The sequence below is a fragment of the Neodiprion fabricii genome, chromosome 3, assembly GCF_021155785.1.
Source record: "Neodiprion fabricii isolate iyNeoFabr1 chromosome 3, iyNeoFabr1.1, whole genome shotgun sequence".
Classification (NCBI taxonomy): Eukaryota; Metazoa; Arthropoda; class Insecta; order Hymenoptera; family Diprionidae; genus Neodiprion; species Neodiprion fabricii.
The window spans coordinates 40,519,267-40,541,709 of record NC_060241.1 but is presented as its reverse complement, the minus strand read 5'-3'; positions in this window follow the sequence as shown (position 1 = coordinate 40,541,709).

Genomic DNA, 22,443 nt, shown 5'->3' with positions numbered 1-22,443 from the left:
CCCGTCAGGTGGGGAATCCATACAGGGAGAGTGGGCAGAGCACTTCGCTGGGACGCGACGCGCGAGGCGGTCGAAGAAGAAGTAGAAGAAGAAGAAGAAGAAGAAGAAGAAGAAGAAGAAGAAGACGACGAGGAAGACGCCCAACGGCCAACAGCGAACTGGAGAGAGGAGGACAGAGCATCGTCCGAGGAGGGAAAGGGGAAGTGAGGAGGAGGATCCAGCCGAGAACCGGATGCGGACACCTGCGTCAACGCCCCCGCCGACCGCGTTCCACCAAGGAAACGACGAATCGGGACAGAGAGGTGTTCTTCTCGCGATCCGGTTTCTCTGTGGTACCAAGCACGGTTCGCTGACAGCCCGAGGAATGCATCGAATCTCTTCATTTTCGCCTCAGGTGCGGATCGGCAAATGGTAGGTGATCGGAAATCCAGTCAAAACATCGCTCGCTGCTTCCACTATGCAAAGGTGAATCGTGCTGACGACATTCAAAACAATCTCGTCGATGCTCGATCAAATGATAATTCTTGAACAGACCGCAGTAAAAAATTTGTCTATGTCTACTGCCTCGATTATTCATCCTTCTATAATTTGTCATGGGTAGGTATAGAAATAAATTCTAATTCGATTTCTTCACATATTCTGATGTCCCTCTATATCCGCAATCCTGTGAAATGCTTTCTTTGAATCGCGTACGATATTCTTAGCATCGATTTCGCGATTGAAAAATATTCGCTTGAAGTGGTTACAGAGGTTCAAGGTGATTTTAGCTATAAGGTACGAGAATGCGATGTGACGTGTCAATCGGATGTGGCCGTACGAATTGATCCCTGCGGTTAGCAGTACGAATCCATCTATTCGGCGACACGTATTACGGCACGTCTTTGAATCGCGGTTCAGAGATTCGAAAGGCTGATCTTCGAACGTGAATGAAAAGAGGCTCCGCCGGGGCTTAATAACGCGGAATAAACGGAGCAGATGGACGGAGCGACAACCCCGTGGTAAAAACCAAAACTGCGGCTTTGAGAGCGAACAAACAGGCTGATCGTGTCACCAGTCACCATCAAGCGTCATCCCTGAATTACAGCCCCATCTTCTTCATCCAACGTGTGTTGGTTCCACAGTATAGACGATGTGCGCACATGTTGTAATAAATACACGGAATCTCCCCTCTAACTTACCACGCACAACTGAGGACTGTTATGAATATTTTCCAAACCATTGTGCAGGTATTATACCTTACACAAGTAATACCTACCTACCTGAAACGCACACCCATGCACGAAGCGTTCTATCAAATTGTCTATCTTACCGATATACATCCGGATGTGAAGCGTAATGTGGAGCAAAATTGTTAACCACGTGATGAATTCTTCTGAAGGAAAGGAACCAAAAAATGGGATTAGAGTTGAAAAACGTAGGAATTAAAGTTCGCTTTTACAAGAAAGAATGGTCTTCACGTGTCAGAAAAAAAGATGTATCATAAATGACAGAACAAAAGCTTCACATTGTACAGCGATTATATCAAACACAGTTACGTCAAGTTTGGTAACCAGCGCTATAATTACAGTTATATCGCCAACCGTAAAATCGGCAGAGCATTGTGATGAGTGTTAATAACGTAGTAATTCTCACACTGCCACAAGTAGAAGTCAGCGTTTCCAGTAGGTTCTAGATTCCCAGGGCCACGAAAAGGTACCTGATGAACGACACTGTTGATCGAAAACTGTACAAGTTGATATTATTCTATGTACTGTTACGTACAGTTCGTTTTTAGTTTCGAAACAAAGATCATAGATCTATCGCAACTCCATGATTGAAAAGACTAGCTTGAATTCCTCTTCATCGAGACCTGAGTACTCTTTCTCTCAACCTTTTGCACAATCACAGCTGACCGAGTGGGCATCGATAATAGAGATTCAGGAGCAGGAGCAGCGGGTAGAACCTGCATGATAATAGGGTTGGACCGTTTGATTTTCGTGATTAATTTACCGGGTGGTACAGCTTTAAGGTACACTGTGCCCGAGGTTAATTTACAACGCGAAGAGAAGCCCATTAGTCGGTGGTTTTCATCGAAGGCCAAACAAGTATGACACGGTGAAACCGCAGGAAGATTTATTGGCCGACTAGTGTTAACCCATGCAGCGCATCGTCATCACTTCGTCTCATCGTATCGTAGCAGCTCGTTCTGCCTGCCACTCAACCATGACGTTCGCACAATACGACGAGCCTCTAGTAATTCCAATGCGGTCTCGACGCAGTGTCTCGATATACAGGGATCAGCCGTTCGAGTCCTTTATGACTGTTGGAGCTTAGCACGAGTCCACCCACAGCTACTTGTGGGCGGTGCTACTACCGAAGGGTCTTCGACCGTTATTGCGAATTTATCAGGAAACACTGGTAATAAATTCACTAATTAGTCCTTTATGTGTTTCCGTTAATCCGTCGAGACGCTGAACAACTCCACCCCTTACTCCTTTGCATACTACAAAGCGACCCTGGTCACGACCCTTCGGTGCGGCCCCGGTGATTCCTCATTAATTGAGGATCAAGTCGGTCTGATGTGTAAACACCATAAATCAGATGCCGGTCTCAACCTGCCAATTCTAACCGACGATACCGAGTCGTTGCTTACAACGATACAGCTGAATTATGATGGGGTATTCAAGGACGAACGGAATTCGGTATACTATAGCACCATGTTCATTGAACAAAACTGTCATAAAAAATACAGACAGGGTAAGATTGAGAGAAAATATCATTAACCTAATTTTAAATTTTACCTTTGGTATAAAGGAACAAATGATTTATCCACAAGAAGAGTTTTAATTCCCTCCAAGGAAGAGAAACTGCAGAGAGGGATGAATGGGGTGAGAGAGAATAGAATAGAATAGAACAAATTTTATTATACTAGGGTAATAAACCCAGAAGTATAAAGTGACAAACCAATAGAGAGCATAGAATTACAATTTCAAACATAAAATAAACTTAAATCTAATATGCTTAAAATTAACTTAAATCTAACGTACAAGCAAGTAGAGTACGGACTAGATTACAGAAGAGATTGTTTATTAATTAATATTACTAAGACTAAAGAAAACTGAGAAATGAAAAGAAAAGAAAGCTAATGTCCTTGAATAATGTGATCGAAAACAAGAGAGAGAGAGAGAGAGAGAGAGAGTGAGAGAGGGGGGGGGGGGGGAGAGAGAGGTGTGAGAATGGAGTTCCTACCTATAATATAATTGGCAATCGTGTCGATAAGCCGTAATAATCCCATCATATTGTCGAAAGCATCGTAGTTGGTGCTTGAACAGGCAAGAGGGTGGACATCCCTCGGGAGTCCTTGATGCGCGGTCCGTTTGCCGGGCGAGACTTGCAGGGCGCGTGAGATCCCGTCCCGTTTCAAGGACTCGGGAACTCGAGTGAACGGGACGGAGGTTGCGCGAGAGGAGAAATCGTGCAAAGTCCCAGGTGCAAGGTGCCAATGCGGAAATAATTGCCGCTTTGACTCAATTTAATCTCTGGTGGAAAAATTCCCTCCGGCTCCGCGTCCTCGTCGACCTGGTGCACAAAAGGAAATAAAATACCTTACACGGATAAGGGACGCAGAGGATGGAGAACACGGGCTTCAAAATAATACTCCAAGCATCGACGTATACGTGCTAACAAATGGACATCGCATGGATTTTCTGGAACGACGCATTCGCGAGAGGTTCCGAGGTGCGTGATGGACAAAGTTGATTTGTGGGAACGCCAGGTTACCTCGACCCTTACGCCTGTTACTGCTTGTACCTAGTGGACCATTTAAAATTATGTTCTCGATTAATTCTAGCGATGAAATTACAGGGAGTAGTCAAGGTAAATTCAGCAATTGAATTGGAATGCTCGTACTTGGACAGTGGGAACATTATTTGCTGCCAGAGTCGGACAGATATAGTGCAGAATTTTCCGCATTTCAATGAAGCGATACCTTCAACGGTCCGAGTGTTTTCACGAGAAGAAACGGGTCACCCGGTACGTGTGGGAGTTATTAAATTAAGCCTATAAGGTGGATGTCACCCTGTGGGATGAAAACGCTCAACTGGCGTTCTGTATCCAGCTTAACCGTCGAGATTTAACCGCGACAAGGCAGATCACGTTGGTGTTCGTAAAAAGACGGGACTTCCAGTAGTGGGTATGGGTATAACTGCGGTTATAAACCACCTCGCCTGCGGCCTGCCCGCTCTGATTCTTACGTGCGTCGTTTTTTATTTAATTAACAAGAAAGGCGTCACTTTGACGTGCAGCTACTCCGCGGGATGGTAAAAAGTCCCGCTGTCAAAGCTGGAGTGAGTTTGAATCGGCGGGATGCTGAAGGGAGATGAAAAGACTCGATTTTTTGTAGCATCCACCTCGTAGCCGCAGGCCGGGTTCATTGTCACTGATCAACGAAATCTGACGCGGATTGTCTGCCTGGCTTTTATACAGAAAATATTTTTCGGTGCAGACCTCAAATCTACCGTCCACTTGTCTCCGCCTGGGAATTCACTGCGCGCCAATCATAATCCGCGGAAATTCTTCGCTGTACAAATCTATTTATTCGACTCTGTTATACGTGCGCTTAGAGTTAATTAGTGGAATTCAGTATTCAGCATTCCATTCTCATCATGTCTTTCTCCATCTTCTCTCATTTTCAACTCCATTTTTGGACCCATAATACCGCAGGAAGTCGATGAGTGTAACACGTATGATCGAGTAATCCAGCGGAAGCAACTTGTCGAGTCGTAGGAGCAAAAACGGAGGATTTATATTACGGAAGGTAGCTATGGAATGAGGCATTACAAGTTATACGTACCGCTAGACCCAAGCTATAAGGTAGGGGCAAAAAATTGACCGACTCGTCGCCACGGCATGTGTAACGTGCCCGTCCCCCTAATCCTGGATTACACAGTGCGGCCTATTTGTTATTATTGTGAAATCCTGTAAAACGTACAATGCAAGATTCGCCCGGATGAACGAGTCTCGGGAAGGGTTGCGCCTTGAGATCCGTCGTACCCGCGAGGCAAAGTCTCGCAGGATCTGGACGAAGAAACCTCACGCATCCATCGGGACCTAGAGTGTTGAGCTGTGTGTGGCAGACTCGCATGTAGGTTTGACGTGGATTTACCTCACGGGTGTGAGAGAGCACCAGGAACGAGTCGACGGACCGGGATACATAAGAGCAGCCTTTTGTCAGCTGGAACCCTGAAAGACTCACGCTGAGCTCACTGCTCGACTGACTTGTCAGACGGTCGAGGAGACCGGCTTCTATCCGCCTAGATCCGCCTCGATCCAATAATAATCCTGCACCTACGTACGCGTCGCGATAGGCATAGGTATCACGGCCAGTCGACATACGCTATCAGGAACATTCCTTATTTTCAATTACTCGGTGCCTGGAAAGACGCGATTGCTCCGTTGCCTCGCAAGATGTGCGTTTATTTTTTATCATTATCACATGGCACGTTTAGCGGAGAGGAACAATATTTTGAAACTTTTCAACATCTGCAATCCATTGAACCCAACGTGTAGCGCAATAAATTAGTATCCAAAGTGAGAAGGTGCGTTAAGATAGCGATCAACTCCTCTGACGATAATTGTGATCAAACTAGTAACTTTATTCTCAATTGTTGTCACTGATTCGACGTCGAGAACTTATACGCTTCCTAACCGCGTAGGCGATATACTTTCTCTCAGCTACCAAGACATGTGGGTTTATATTCCATTAGTTACTTTTCTGAATGCAGGAAAAATTGCATTTTTCATACTGGTTATTATTGTTATTCATCTCAAAAACTTGAATGTCAAAGGTGAATTCTGTATTATGATCAATTTCCAATAATCGGTAAAACATTTCATTACTTTTTGTTTCGGTAGTGAAAAAAGTTGATTTTTTCAACGAACCAATTCGCAATTACCACGTGTCTGAATCAGCTGTACGATTTTTCCCGTCCGTCAGAGTTAATTCTTATACACATTCCTGGTCTCTCTTACAATTAGAAGAAGAACTACGCCAATTCAGCAAGGCCCGTATTTTTTACTGTTTTTAGATTTTTACCAACATCCTGCTACCGCACATTCGTCCATACTGCACAGGTCGCATTTTACCTGATTCAACGAAAGAAACTCAAAGCTGTAATTTTGACAAGTAGAGAAAAGAAGTAAGGTGAGAAAAAATTTGGCAAACTAGAATCCGAAACTTGGTTTGTTAAAAAACATAAAATCGTATTGAGCTGCGTGAGATGCTCAGTGGAACTTTTTTAAAGAATGACAAGCGGAAGTGCGGGATATTTCGAAGCTGCGGTCGGTCGCATATCGCGCTGCAACAGAGAACGTAAAGCACGTATATAACAGACGCACGTGCGTGCGCTGATCGGTGACCGCAACAAATACAACGCCCACGTTCAATTTAATCCGGAATTAAGCTATTTAATCCACCTCATTGTCACGATCATTCCGACGCCATGATAATTCGCGTACCGCAGTCGTCTACATTGTCATCGCCGCGAATCATACTTCATACGACAAAGTTTTTCCCTGCCGCTGCTCATCGTCACCGGATCGTCACAAGTGACTGCGATACATTGGGCACTTACAAGGAAAGAATCCCAGGTCGATATCTCCGATTTGATTTCTTTTGTGATATGCTAAAGCGACATGTATTTTTTTTTTTATCTGCCATTAAACACTTTAAAGGGATGGTACTACCATTCGAATTAAGGCATTTCAAGGGAACGGTTTGGCAGTTTCAACCACATGAAATAATATTTTTATAACCAAATCGACTGAAAAAGTTTTCTCATAACGAGAAATGTGGAATGTAGTTTTTTCAATTAAAAACGAAGACACCGCCAAATCGCACCTTGACATTCCTTACTTTGGAGGGTGGTTTCACCCCCGTAAAGTGTTTAGTGGCAGATGAAAAAAAAAGTACGTGTCGCTTAGTTTTCAGTCCACAATAACATACTACACAAGAAATCAAATCGGAGAGATCGAGCAGGGATACCTTCCTTGTTAGGTGCCTATAATTGAGCACGTTTTACCCTCATTCTCATTACATAAACTTATACTCAATGCTGTAAAAAAGTGCTACACAAAATTTACCAATTTTCTGCCATTTTCCTCGACGCTAAAAATAGAAAACCCTCGAAATCCACTCACGATCAACATAGAACTTTGACTAGCGGCAACTTGCCTCAGCTGCGGTATAAAAACAACGCACACCACATCAGACAGCGAAACATATTGCAGGCAAACGAAAAGTTGCAGGGTGCCCAGGGATGTTTTTAGTTGGTTAAAACGCGTAACCATAGTTATGTTCTTCTCCGTGCATATTGCACCAGCAGTACACGCATGTGTGTGCATATGGACACACTTATACGGCATAATGGACGGGTCGGCGACCCCCGTAGCTACCCTAGGGCTAGAAAACCCGGGTGCCTTGATGACTTGGCGAAACTGGGGCGCTCGAGGGTGCGAAAACATTCAATCCGCTCTCCCCGTTGTGTTAACGTTTATATACGCCTATCCCGCGTACCTATGCACCCCCTTCCGTCCACACCCCGTAGGAAGATTGATTTAGTGTACCTAGGTATACCTATGCAGGCATATTTATATACTTACGCAGGATGTACGCGGGATCAGCGTGCCGCGTGCTTCTGCGAGTGCAAAGAAGAAGGTGAAACAAGGTGAGAAAATCGATAAAAATTAACAGCAGTTTCCTGAAAAGTCAGAGAAAAGAAATTATCCGTTCATTTTCGTTTAGAATAAGAAAGCATCGGTGATGTTGTTCAAACCTTTGATTTGCAACAATCTATATACGGCTATTCCTTCTGCGACAACTTTCTATATAGATAGAACAAGTTTGACGGGAAGAACGAAGGTTGAAAACAACAGGGATGAAATATTGCCACCAGCTGATTCGCAGGTAAGAATTATCCGCAATCGAGTTACGACGAAATTAATGTTCAAGTACCGCGACCCAACGTCCCGAGCTCCGGGCGCACAGTGGGTAAGAACAATTTTCAATTTGAAAACCAGTTTGACTCGGATTTTTTCACATCCTCTATCCACGCACCGCATTCTACGAGGAGTAAGTCTTCAATAATGTACTTGACCGAGACCAATTTGTAGTCTCTAGACCCTTGGGCGAGTGCATACCCACCTATATATGTATACGTATGTAGTTGTAGGGCATACACGAAGGTGGTTGAATCGAAAAGGCATAATTCAGGCGGCGTCGTCGTCGGGTGCGGAAGAAACGGCGCGGCGTGGTGTTTAAGCGTCGCTCCCTAATGCTGCGATCCTGCACTACTACACGACACGAGGGGCGAAGCGAACGATTATTGGGCCCGTCGTGCCGCGCTGCTCGCTCTTGAGGGCCCGGTTCTCGCTTCGACGAGGGCTTCGAAACGTTAAATCAAACGAGGGCAGATGGTCCTCGGAAAGTCAAAAGTTCCCAAATAATGGCTTAGTTAGAATAACACGCGTCCGCACGGCGGTGTCAACGAAAATTAGGGTATGAATCCATCCATCCATCCATCCCCCCCCCCCCCCCCCTTCTCCAGCCGAGTACATCCCTATATTTCTTCTATTCGATTTACGCATCGCGATTCAAGTCCCACGCGTTGATACGTGAATCCGAAAAATTTTCGGCAACAATCGTTACGGATATTCATACAGGAAACTGAAAACTATTTATTTATTTTTTTTTTTTCATTTTCAGGCAAATGAGAAAAAAATTCACTCCAGTCATCTGTAAAGACGTAAGGAAACGCGTTACGTATCATAATTCATGACGGATTTTCAGCCACTTTGTACGTACATGCAATTGCAGGGTAACACATGTTCTGTCTGAATATTATTTTATAGACTCTTGGCTGGCGTTAGCCTTATAATTTCAGCAACGTATCGAATACTTCTTCGATTTATCGACTCTTTTCCAAGAACTATACCGTGCATCGGGTGGAATTCGTTCACAAAAGATGATTCTGACCTTATTGTTAGTAACTTTGTATTACGAGGAAGTGATAGGTTTCTGAAAAACACGTCAAATCGTTTTACACCTACCTATTGTACTGCGTTACTCAAGTGCGCAACAGGTTAGAGCTCGGCGTGGTAAAATTAAATTTCTAATAATGGTCTCGAAAAATATTTGATCATTCTGAACAGGGTTTCTGATTTGAACAGAAAATTTTTTATTAAATGCAAAATAAAATTACGCACATCATAAACATATGTTTATTATTTATCCAGTCTTGTTTCAATTAAAATTTTAATGACTTATACACTTTGCTAACAAAACTAACAGAATTAAACTTTGACTCTCTGCCCATAAAACTATTAACTTGTCTTTTTATTAAAAGTAGATACTTTGAATACGTATCTTAGCTTCCTTCGTGAGATGAGTAAAATTATTAATTACACATTCTTTTAATAAAAAAATTAGTAGGTACCTAAAGTATCTTTAATAAAAACCATCTTCAAATTAAAGTTACATACAATCTAGACGCGATTTCTCGACTTCTCGACACCTTTTTCTCGTCTCAAGTAAGGCTAGATTTCCCGAGAATTCTCGCTTCGAGAGCTCTCGACCAGCAACCCTAATGCTGAAACACGTAATCAATTTATTGAAAACCCAGACCATGAACAACGGTCAACTGTTCCACAATACGAGGGGTAAAACTGCGTTTGTACAAATTGTTCCAGTCGTCACGTACTGTAATGGATACAAGTATAATATCCACAATATACAGAGACGATGTATGGCGATCGAATCCTAGAGGGGGTGGGAGGAAAGGAAGAGGCACGGAGATGACAGGGTATTCGTTCAGGTCCCGCACCGCATTGTTGCGATTAAATATTAATCCGTAGAAAACCGCGGTCAGTTTCCTTACGCCGCGCCGTAATTTCGCGGTATTATCAACTGTTGGTGTATGGAAATACGCAGTAAGTGGTTATCTTCATTCCATATTTATGGCCACCTGGAAGTATGGCTACGTAGACCCCCATATGAAAATGTGCACTAGGGTGGTTCACTTTTTGACGTTTTTTGTTTTTTAATAACATTCGAAAAATTTGTAGCATATACTGAAAAAAAATTCTAGTAAAACCTGGAGAAGGTAGGAAAATATTTAGAGATCGCTACCAATTATTGTAATAATTTTTTATTTTTTTTTCATCTGTATACCTCACGGACTTATATGTATACGTGTATATTAGTTAATTTTTTCCATATCGTGGTCCAATTAATCATTGTTCATAAAAATCAGTACTGAAAAGGAAATAGAGACATTAAGGTGATGCAGTACTCCTATTTCGAGTAGCAAAAACTGTTAGCCAAATGTCTCCGGGAGGATTTAATCTTTCGGACAAAAGACGAGAACAGCCAACTGCGGAATTGTTGGGCGCAGTTTGATGTTGGTTCGTGAACGATCAATTGGACTAGGATAAAAAAAAATAACATACGTACAAGTCCGTAAGGTGTAGACATAAAAATAAATAAATAATATTGCAATAATTGGTTGACCTCCAAATATTTTCCTTCCACCTCCAGGTTTCACGACCACTATTTTTTTTTAGTACTTGTCACAAATTTTTGGAGCGGAAAATTTTTTTTTTTAAATTAACCACCCTGGTGTGCACAGTACGTATGTAAGAGCGAGCGTAAATTTTGTCTCTTAGTCGTAAAATTTGAGACGATAATCATTGCTCTTCAAAGTTGAAACAACTGGGCCAAAATGCACCTCAATCTTTTTGTTCCATGTACTCTTCACGTTTGAAAGTATCTTAAGATTTTCTACAAACCCGACTCCGATACCGCATTACGAAATACAAATCGCCTTTTTAGTGCACTGCACTGAACGTAGTAAATTATCGGGCTATCGTGATACGACCCCATCAATAATTCGTATACGCAAACTACGTTCCCGAAGAGTTCTGCGCAGGCTGTTCGTGCCAGACCTGTGTGGATGTTCGATTAGGCACTGTACCTACACGGTTATATTTCAATCTGCCTGCACAAAGCCAGAACAGGCTGCAGGCGTGCTGGGAAAATAGAGAAACAAGCCTAAACACCCCGGTAAAACTTTACACTCAAGCGTACCCGCGTTAAATGCAAAATATGTAACATCGACCTTTCTTAATTACCGGTGAAAGGTTAATTGTCTGACATTCACAAAGAAATTAGGGAGCTCTTGATGTTATACGACTTTGTCCGTTTGAAAATAGTCGAACTTTCCTGCACAGAGATCTTACGATAGACAACGAAGTGATTCGGCTTTGATTCCGAATAATTTCCATGTCGAAACATAGTTATCGGAAAAGTCAAAAACCAAAGAAGATACGTAGTCAAATCGTTGCCGTAACTGTCTATACGTTTCGCGTGCATCGACGGAAATTGTTCACTATACGTCGACTAGGTTTTCTTTGACGTTGACGTTCGTAGGCACGGAATTTTACCCACTCTGTTATAGACGCGAAGAGAAAAACTCCATCTCCTTAGCATGCCCCGGGTACAACCTACGCGGTCGTTTCATCGATAATGCAAATGATCCGCGAACCGTATTGCAGGTGTGTAAATGTCGGGCTGAGCCCCGATGTGGCAGCAAAGGAAGCCTCACGTGAACCCCGGGTACTCGCACATGACACAGGGGTGTAATTCGGACCTCGACATTAGCCAATAATATATAGTCATATGTATATACGGCGAATATCACTCGTCATTGCGCGGTGTATCTGGTGTCTTAGGTACAGCTATACACAATGTGGATTGAAGGGTGTATTTATTGAGGCGGGGATCGTACCGTCATGCTCGTGCCGGTCAACGCAGGTGGGCTGACTCCCATAAGCTACCGAGACCAAGGATCACCGTCCCTGAACTACATGATCGCCGGTGCTGTGCCGCGATGTTGGACTCTACCCGCGAAGCCCAAAAGTATCGTGTCCTGCATTGCGGGAACAGGAGCTCCAGAATCGTGATTGGATAAACGAACGAGCTTGCAGTGTTCGGGACGATGTGAAACAAGAAATGTTTCAGTGTCGAGAAATTCCGTGTTGATGTGAAAAGATTTTCAAGCTACGCGATTAGCGGGCGGAACTGTGAGACGTTCCTCTGCTGCGACAAGAAGAGAAAAGTTACAACGTATTTCCAAAGTTCGGGGTCTTGGAGTGGGGCAGCCGTGGAATAAAATTTGATGATTACCCAAATAGGTGGAAAATAATTCACCGTGATAACTGACGAGCCGAGAATTTCCTACGTGAATAAATAAATATACGCACACTAATGTGGGCGAGTATCGTAAAAGAGTGTGCAGGAATATCTCGTTGCGCACCAACACGAGCAGGTATTAAATCGACCTTTAAATACCGCGAGCCGTTAACACCTTCATTCCCGAACCGGAGGGTATTTCTACACTTCGGTGTGCACGAGTCCATCTCCTGCACACGCACGTCTACCTACTGCGGGCACAATCCACACGACGAAACGCGCTAATCCTTTCCTCGACGGATATATCCCCCCGGCTTTGAAAGAACGAAGAGAATCTCTCTCGAAGGTGGTATTTAACGGAGGACTGGAGAAGGACCGATATGGAGATCTCGACACCTCCTACGGGTCCGGGGCTGAGTTTGGGCCTTTGCAGGGGCCTGGGCGTCGACATATTTATAGCTTGTTTTTAAATATTAAATGATACAAAGGTACCGCTCGGATGGCTTTCCTCTGATCTTGCCCGATGGATAGAGTCGTTACCACGCTCCGTGCTGCGCAGCGCTCGCACTCACGGTGCCACGATCAAGGAACTTTCTAAGGCTTTTGTGCCCTCGACTCGTGACGCCGACGACCAGCCGTTCCCCACCTTCTTTTGCAAACCCCAATCCGAGCTTGCCAATTCAGAGGGTGAAGCGTTTCATATATTTATCAACCCGTCCGGTCAGGACGTCTCAATTGCGGCTGCAATCTCTGCACCAGTTGATTCATGTTTCTTCAATTTGGATTATACCCTGACCGTAATTCAAAGGCCGTAAGAGAAACAAAAAATATCCCGATATCCCGATCCCGCTGAGGAAACGCTGGAAGTGAAGATTCTGAAAGAGTGAATCGTATTCAGCATGGATCGGATCGCCGGAGAGAGTTTGGTAGATATACTGTCGGTGAAGAGAAATTTGGAAGTACATCAAGTTCAAAAGGTAGCACTGGACAAAGTTCTCGCCGATCTAAAGAAGGCTCGCTCCGCAAAGCTTACACGCACAAAGACAGGAGAGAGATGGGATCGGGAAGATGTCAAAGCGGAGCCTGCGTCTCCCTCTGGGCGCGTTGAGGGCAGGTAGATAGACAGCCGGATATTAGCATACGGAGAACATGGATCCATAGGTGGGTCGAAGCCGTACATGCTTAATAGGTGCGCGAACCCTTCCGGATTATACCCATAACCCAGGGCTCAACAATGTCAGCATAACTAGATCTGGAGCAGCAGCCGAGGCCGGCCCAGGAAGGGTTGAACAGGGCTAATAAAGAATGAAACGGTAGCAGAGCAAATGGGGAGATCGCGGGGGGAAATGGTTGTAAATCACCGGTTAACGCGATGTTTAGGCGGGGCGGTTTCACGGTGGGCACATAGTCTATGCCCACAGTCTATGCACGGCTAATACTAAATAATTCCACCATTCGCCGAGGGGTGGCAACTGCCGAAGGGACCCACGTTGCAGAATGTAAGGGAGGGGGCACCCGGTGAAAAGTAATAAATTGACGTCTCTATTTGCTGGCAAACCGTCGAGTCCTACCGAAAATCTGGTGCACTTTTGGGACATGGATTGTTATTGCAGTACGGTTTAAGAATCGTAGGGTAAAAATTTTTTCATCCTATTTCAACGATTTCTCTGATCGCTTTTATGATACAAACACAGGTTGGCTACTCTGCAGGTACTTGAAGAATCGTAGAGAAAATAAGGACTGACTATCTACCGACTGATCTGGATAGATATGTATATACGTGTAACACGGGAGAAAAAGGCTGCTGGTATACAGAGAGCGAAATGAAAAGAGCATTCTGGCATTATTCCATCATCGTTGGAAGCCGCATTGAAACCTGCACAACGGACCAACGCAACGAACAATGCGACGCCCTTGTTGCAAGTCCCACAAGAGGGATACCTGCAATTTCAACCCTTATCTCTCGATCGAAGTCCCGAGGAACGTCCGGCTCGAAACATTAGCATAACGATATTTAGCAAACTGCTATCTCTCCCTAAAAATCTTACCTGTGCGGCCTTCGTCGTCCCCGGCGTACCTTCGTCATTCCACGGCGCTATTCGCTCTTCGTTTCCCCCCCTCTTCTGCTTCGTAGCAATGTATATAATATCAAACACATATATGTATATATGTAAAGAATACAATACAATAGATATAATTGTGAACACATTTACCATAAAAGAATTATAGTCGCCAAATAGTGTCAAATATAGACAAGGTTTTTTCTGCATGTCTTGATAGCCCTGAAATGACACTTTTTCCCCTCTAATAGGCAAAAAACTTTTGCAACATCTTTCGATTTCAGGAGGGGACCACAGTCGGAGCGTAAATCTGTTTAGAAATGGCGCTTGGTGCATGGGTAATCGGAGAAGCTACTGACGTTGTTATTTGTAGAATTTCTTCCCCAGAAAGCGTGTGTATAGAATTGACGAAATACTGAAAAAGGTACGACTACTATTCTCACGGCATTGTCGCTAAATAAGGCCGCGCAATTCGACGCAAAAATTGAGCTGGCTAATACGGTGTATAGACGGAAGATCTCGGATCTTTTTGAGAAGAAATCAGATTGCGATCGGGCGGATTTTTTTACTGGTCACCTAACAAAGGGATGAAAATTTTACGATCCTCACCGATAATTGTACTCCAAAGATCGGCTCTTATAACACAAACGACTCAACAACGTGAATGACAATGCTGCACGCTGCTTGATAAACGAATTACTGATGTTTCGTGCCAAGAGGTAAGACCTTAAACGGATCAACCGGCTGAGCATGCCGCCACTTGCTTTACTTTAGACTTTTACTTTACTGAAGAGCGTAAAAATCTGCCTTTGCTTTTGTTAGAATTCGGAAAATGAAGTATCCCGGTCATAAGGTCAAAAGCCTGTTATTTAAAACGTGAATATTGTAAAAACAAAAAAATATTGTCATCTTTCTACCAGTCGTTTATTATACCCGATCAACCACTTCGAGTTGTGCCAAATTCTGCATCAGGAGCACAAAGAATAACTTAATGCCTCATTAAAAAAAAAACCCCATCTTTTCCGATTTGAGGGAAACACTCAGTTAAGGGCTAAGGGCAAAAAAAAAAGGCCCAACTTTGACGACTTATTTTGGGATTATGGAAAAAGGAATAGGATTTTTTTCAGAGCGTTTGTTTAACACGTATTGAAGTTCAAAAAAAAATGCTATCATCATTTTTATGTAAAATTCCGGTGATAGAGCCACTCCTTGCAATCACCTTCTTTTAAAACTCCTTCACGGGAAGACGGAGTTCTCGTAAAGTGTAACACCCGGCACAAAAAATCAAAAAATTTTATAATCTATATATTATAGCCTGTGGAAGTACGGGGGCTTTTTGTTAAATCAAATTTTGTAGAAATCGTGCACTTGTTAAAAAATGGCACTGCGACATAATCAAGAATTGAACCATTCAAAATTATTTTTTCACTACAGGACCAACTGGATATTGTTTTTATGACCCTAAAATATTGTTTAAGCGAAAAAAATCAAATTTACCAAAATCCTAGAGTGGTGTTACCCCTTAAATTAAAAAGTTCTTTGATCGATAATACACAGGCCATAATCGAGGCCTGACGCATGCAGTTACGTACCGACCTAAAAACTTTAGCGGGAAACCAGCGCAACGCAACAGATGCGGTGCTTCAACCAATAGTCGGGTGATGAATTCGATTGCAACCGCATTCGAATAAGTTCGCGTTCGTCCGAGCGACGAGGACATTTACGGTTGTATGTTTCCGATCGCGAGGGCAACAAAACCACACGGGGGTGCGATCTCAATCTAGAGCTTCAGGAAGGTGGAAGCTGACAGAGAGAGGGTAGATAATGCGAGATAGGGCACGAGTAAACGAATCGGGATCTGGTAGCGGTTCCTGGGGGATACCTGATCGTATAAGCGGAACTTCTCCGCACCGCCTGTTCGTAAAGTGTTCAAACGAGCCGCACGTGGCTTTCGAGGATGCAAAAACGGTGTCAAGAGGATCGCAGCTACAGTCAATCTCCGCACGCACGTCAAGATAACGACCATTTTCCAACGCCTGTAGGCGTATTCACCGAATTTTATAAATTTCATCTCCGTTTCGCAATAAAAGTTATATAAAAACTGTCGCCGAAATATACGATTGTATTGTTGATCACTTCGAGATCGCACATTTTTCGGTTACTCAATTTTACATCATACCAATTAAATTCATGGACTCAAAATAACACTGCAGTAGGACTTGACTTTACGGAATTTTATCCATCCTAAAAAAGCCAGTGAAACAAGAAAGGCGAACGAAAAGTGAATGACCTTATAGCTATCATGTTTCAGCAGAAGACTTAATTCTTCTACACGTTAATCCATCCTGAACGAAATGGAGCCGGATTTTGTGACAAAGAAGGAAATGAATTCTGATATACTTGTGTGTACACTTCGGGATCAAAATTCGACATGACGGCTGGTATATTAATTAAAAGACTCATATGTCAAATAATTCTTGTCTCTCTGATCACATTACATGACATTTTGCAGCAAACAGTTGTAAAAATAACAATAAATAAACACTTGGGGAGAAAGTATGAAGCTTACATGACGTCACCTTGGATATGTTTTCCGATTGGTTCAACCAAAGCGTATGCGCATTGTTTCATCTTATTTTCTTACATCATGCTTCAAGCCGAAGGATCTATCTATTACTTAAGCATCTATAACTAAGATCTATAATTCGTTGTTCATATCGAAGTACAGTCATGGTGTAGGTAAAGACGTAAAAACGAGGGAACCCTCGAAGCGCCTTTTGGCAGGCGATTCAGACGCGTGTTACATAGCTCGGAGGCATCGGGGATGATTCCTCGACGCGAAGTGAAGACATCCCGCAGTCTGGGTTATACCTGAAACCGAGCGAACCCTCGAGTGCAGTAGCTGCATCGGAGGACGTCTCTCTTTCCCCAACTCTGTTTCTGAGCGGAGGAAAAGGAAAAGTCCCTCGCCGAAGAAGAGAAACAAACGGATAATGGGCGCACGCATGCGTAAGTAACGAAACGACCCGGCGACCTCGCGTCTCGTAAAATAGAAGCAACAACGAGACTCAACAATGAGCTCAAGGCGCCGAATAATGGGATCGATTCAACCCTGGATTGAACTCGGGCTCTCCTCGTAAACCACGTCTCTCTCCTCGGGTTCTCCTCAACCTGGACGTTATTTTCGTTCGGCGCATCCTCCTCGGTCGTCTAGCTCCAAAGCCGGATAGCGCGAAGCGCAGACTCCGACGGAGCGTCGTCGGATGCTTTACGAGGCACCGAAACAACAAACACCCGGGACTCCCAGCCCGGCTCGAAATCGTAACTTTACGATTTGTTTTCCGTTTTTCTAAGCGGCGTCAATGGCCTGTTGGCGGTAATAAAGAACGCATTCTTCCCTCCGCGACGACGGCACCCTGGATGCGTTTCCCCCTCCTCGACGCTCCACGGCCCCCGTCATTCCGTCAGCTAGCTCTTAGCACCTGACGATCTCCGTCAATCTGACTTCTTTCCGTACTCTTCGGGAAGCGCGGCGACACTCGATACGATACACATCGAGGTTTTATTTTCGGTCTCACTACGATAACAATTTACTCGAACGGCGCCGGATATTCTTCATCGATACCATGACTACCAATGTCGCTAAACCTTTCACCCAGTCGGAAAATCTTCCAGCGAGGTCAAGTCGACGCGAATCGAATCCCTGCACCGGAGTTGCCAAAAGCCGGAACACCCTCGAGTTGTACAAGTGTGCCGGAAAATTACGGGGCAGCAGTTCCACGCAAAAGAGGTCGTCTCGTCCGCGGGTGCCAAGAGGGCTGGTCCTTCTCCATCTTCTTTTCCTTCATTAGTACAATCGATACCCGAATCATCTGTCAGGTGGAGAATTGTCTTCGGTCACTCGGGACGTGGCCGTATGTGGCGCGGAGTGTTTTGGCAGGGTCGCCGTAGGCGGGTATTTAGCCGTGAATGGCCGCCCGCGAACCGAAGGTGGGACACCGCTACGGATCTTCGAAATCGAACAAGATCGTCCCCGAGGACCTGGGCATTATGCCAATGCCTCTGTAGGCCGTGTTTTCCTCTGATGGATCGACCCATCGATCTGCCGTGGACAGTTCTCCATGTTTATTTGTACGCTGGCGTATTTATCTTGACATGTTCCTCTGGCTTTCTACTCATTATACCGTGAGTTTTCGACGAAGACTCCGAACGCCAAAGACCAATCGCCGGCAGATAGGCAATCGAGGTTACGTCTTAGGTTCTTACAGCGTGTAAAATGTGACTTCGGCTGCCTATCGGTCGGCAATGCATCGTTGGCGCTGGGAGTCTTCACCGAAAAATCACGGTATAGGCTGTACAGATGAATAATAATTCCGCATTTTGTTTGGTACAGTTACGTGTTGTGGATATAACTGGTACGTAACCGTAATCAGAAATGGTTTCTGAAACATGCAAACGGCTGATTAATTTGGCGGCGAAGGACGCATGAAAATCTGCATGAGGCTGCGGATCAACATGAAGACTGATTGTAAAACTAACGATTAGCGCAGAGAAACTCGGTGACAAGTGTCGAAAGTTGTATCGTTATCTGTAGAGAACTCGTGATGTTGTGGATTGTAGAAAATCGAGGAGTGGTAATTGTCGTGTTTGTATGGAACGGTTTGTTGAAGATTATGAATAAAAGGGTAAATAAGTGTGACTGAAACCGCAAGGTTTGGTCGGTTGGATTCCGGGAAACGGTGAGGATTAGAAGAGACTGGATAAGCATTATACCCAAACCTGAAGGTGGCTATTTGTTGATGTTTCAAGGAATTTGTAAATGACAATTTGCAAGGGTTAACCCGGGCTGCATTGTTAAGCATCTTAGGCATTATTTGATACCGAAAACAAGATGCTGCTTTCCCGAACTCTAAGGATTGTCATATTAAGAACCGTCCATGTGTATATTACACGATTATGCCTACGTCGAAAGTACAGTCTAACCGCACTACCCAGCACGAAGTGTGGTTAAGCCGATTAAGATTTTCGGCCCAAGGTGAAACCCATTCGACTTGTGTTCGAGTTTAAAACTTAAAGTAGATTAGCAAAGGCTGCTGTGCAGCTCGCGGTGGTGTCGAAGGATCAGGTTGAGTCAAGTTGGACTCGGCTCGCCTGCAAGGTATAACATTACGCTGGATTCTTTGATCCTGTTACGTTCTGTCGAGAATTAAAAATATTGTCATCCTCCTGGCGGATTACGCCTGGATAATAGCCTTGAGCTTGTCAAACAAGAATGAAATTTTCAGAAAACGAATGCCTAACCATGGGCGGTAACGGTTAATCCTCGTCACAACCCGCACTGTTTTACTGGTATTCCTATCAGCTCGTTGTCGGTTCGTCTCTAAAGAAACCGGGTTTTCGGTTTCTGCAGTTTATTTGAAAAGCTGATTATCTCGACGGGTGTTATAGCACGGACATAATAAATGACGTGTCCCGTTACATTTGAAAAGGTAATCGAAATGATCGGTGAATGTCCTGAGACCTAATTGTTATAGTGTAGGAGGTGTTGAAGAAGTACAAGCGATGTTCACTGACTGCGTGAACTACGTTCAGACTACCCTATTCATACGACCACTGACGAACGGTTCAACCAATTGCCGCAATTAGATATATTGCACAACCAGTGCTGCCAACGCAGATTTTGCCAAACATAGGTTGGCAACGCTGTTTCATGTTCCTGAAGCAGTAAATTTACAGTTAAATTTCACTCAACTAACACAAATTACAGGTATAAACTGAGCTTGGAAATAATTAAAAATGTTGTTCCAAGATTGAACGAAATTTATTTCCTCCTACCTCCTGACATGGCGAGACAATAACACGTTAAGCTCGTAGGATCGTCAATAATTATTGCCTGAAGATGATTGGCCGTAGCCGATCGAAACATTGCAACCTTTTAAATAATAAATAAAAAGGTATCTTACCATGACCAACTTCGGCGAATCATTTTTAATATACATATAACCACAGTAGTCACTAATTTCAAACTTCCAAACTTGTTTCGACAGAAGTGATGGAAAAGATGACTAAATCTTATTGGAAGCTGATGACTGTGAAAAAAAATTACGCGTTAATTTATCACTGTAATGTATGGATATAGGTAAGCTATATTCAATAATATTTCTTCTTTTGGCATTAAAAATGGTTGAGCTGACGTCTAGTCATACATTCACTGTGTGACGATGACGACGAAAAATTTCATGGTTTAAAATGGTTTAAAAATGAGCTAATTGTGTAGGATTATGTTAAGAGTGTTACAAAATCTGCTAAACGAGGATCGTATAATTCTTATTTTTGAATTGTTTTCATTTAAAAATGTAATAACGCCCAAATTAACCATGTGACGAAAATGACGAAAATTACGAAAATGTGTGATCAAAGGACGAAAGAGATTTTGAGTTGAGATTTGTATTGATATTACCAGATTTTGACCAAGAATATGTTGCAACAACATGTGACTTATGGCCATAAACGTATAATACATTCGTCGCAAATATTATAGATATCATATTATATTATAGATATAGAATGTCATATTAATTTGGATTAAAAAGTATACTCTAGAAGAAAAAAAAAATAAATTCAATAACACAACATAGGCATGTGTATCGGTACAAAAAAAAAGTAGATCATAAATAATAAATGAAAGATACGGTACATGTATCGAAAGGCTATTAATAAAATCTAAGCTAAATGTTTAAAATGTGAAACCCGTATCATTTTCGATCCACCTACCGCGACTCTACGTAAATGTTTTTTCGTTCCGTACAGTTTTACGATAGTACGTATTACAGTTTATCCTTGAAAACTGAAATCTCAATTTTGCCCAAAAGGAACGGTTAGAATATATGTAGAAAGTGTCGGTTAGGCGGTAATTAATAGAAGCAACAAAGCCGCGGGGCATATTATTATCATCGGTTACACCACACGCATCATAATCGTCATCCATACCTACGAAGACGCGTGAAGCAGTAGTAATTGTTTTGATTCTGAAAGGCTGCGGTAGCTCAGCGTGAGGATCCATTGTTCCTTCTTTGTCGATTCACCTGTCCGGCCATAACGATCACCAACAACCATGAGCCGACTCGGCGGAACGATGACGCATGCGTCGAATTAAACGTGTCCGAAAATCACGGAAACAAGTTGCAACGCCGCAAGAACGAACTCTCGCATTTTTTCTTCCCATTTCCTGCAAGCCACTTGACCAAGACTCTCCTTCCCCTGTTCGACTTCCGGTACATTTTGTATTCCACGTCTCAATCTAATCGCGTGAGCGGCGACAATTCGATACCGTGTTTAGAAAGCGGTTCAAAGGGGTGGATTGGAGACGGGGCTGGAAAGGAAGGGCTGTTCTTATTCGAGAGTGACGTGTGTCGAGATAGCAGCCGTAATGCAGCAACGTACCATTATAATCTCGCCCCATTCCCACTAATTACACGGCTGAGGCGGCGGCGGCGAACGACTCCATTTTGTTAGAAATTCAATTGTCTAGGGGCGGTGGCCATGCTAGCCGGATAATAATTGTTGCCGCTTGTTACCTGCGAGTTGTATGCCCTCCGAGTGAAACTCGCTCCTCACACTCGTCGTCCCGCACATTGTGTTCTCTTCACACGTGGCGCACACATCCGCCCTTCTCTCTATAGGTATACACGTCCGTTCGTTTCATTATTTTACACCTCGCGAGCTCCTCGCCCGTCACTCACTCACTCGCTAGCTCAATTTTGTCCTGACTCGATCTGTGTACTGTGTAAACACTATACGTGCGTCCGTGAACATTGCACACGCATTGATGTATGGTTAGACTGTGTGAAAAAAATGGACTACTTTTTTTTACAAAATTCAAGTTGGAAATATTGTTACAAATTAGGGAAAAAAGATACTGTCCAAGTTTCAGCTCTCGATAATATTATTTACAGGTGCGTCATAGAGATTTTCTATTTCCCATTTCAATAACATGAGGGATTTTTTTTTTCTTAAAACTTTGGAATTTTACAACTCGTCAACGCGTTACTGTACTGATAAGACAGTAACGTATTTTTGTAAGGAATTGAACGCTCTACAAAAAAGGTGCAACATCATTTTACGATAAATCCATTCTTTCAAAAATTACTTACGGGCAAA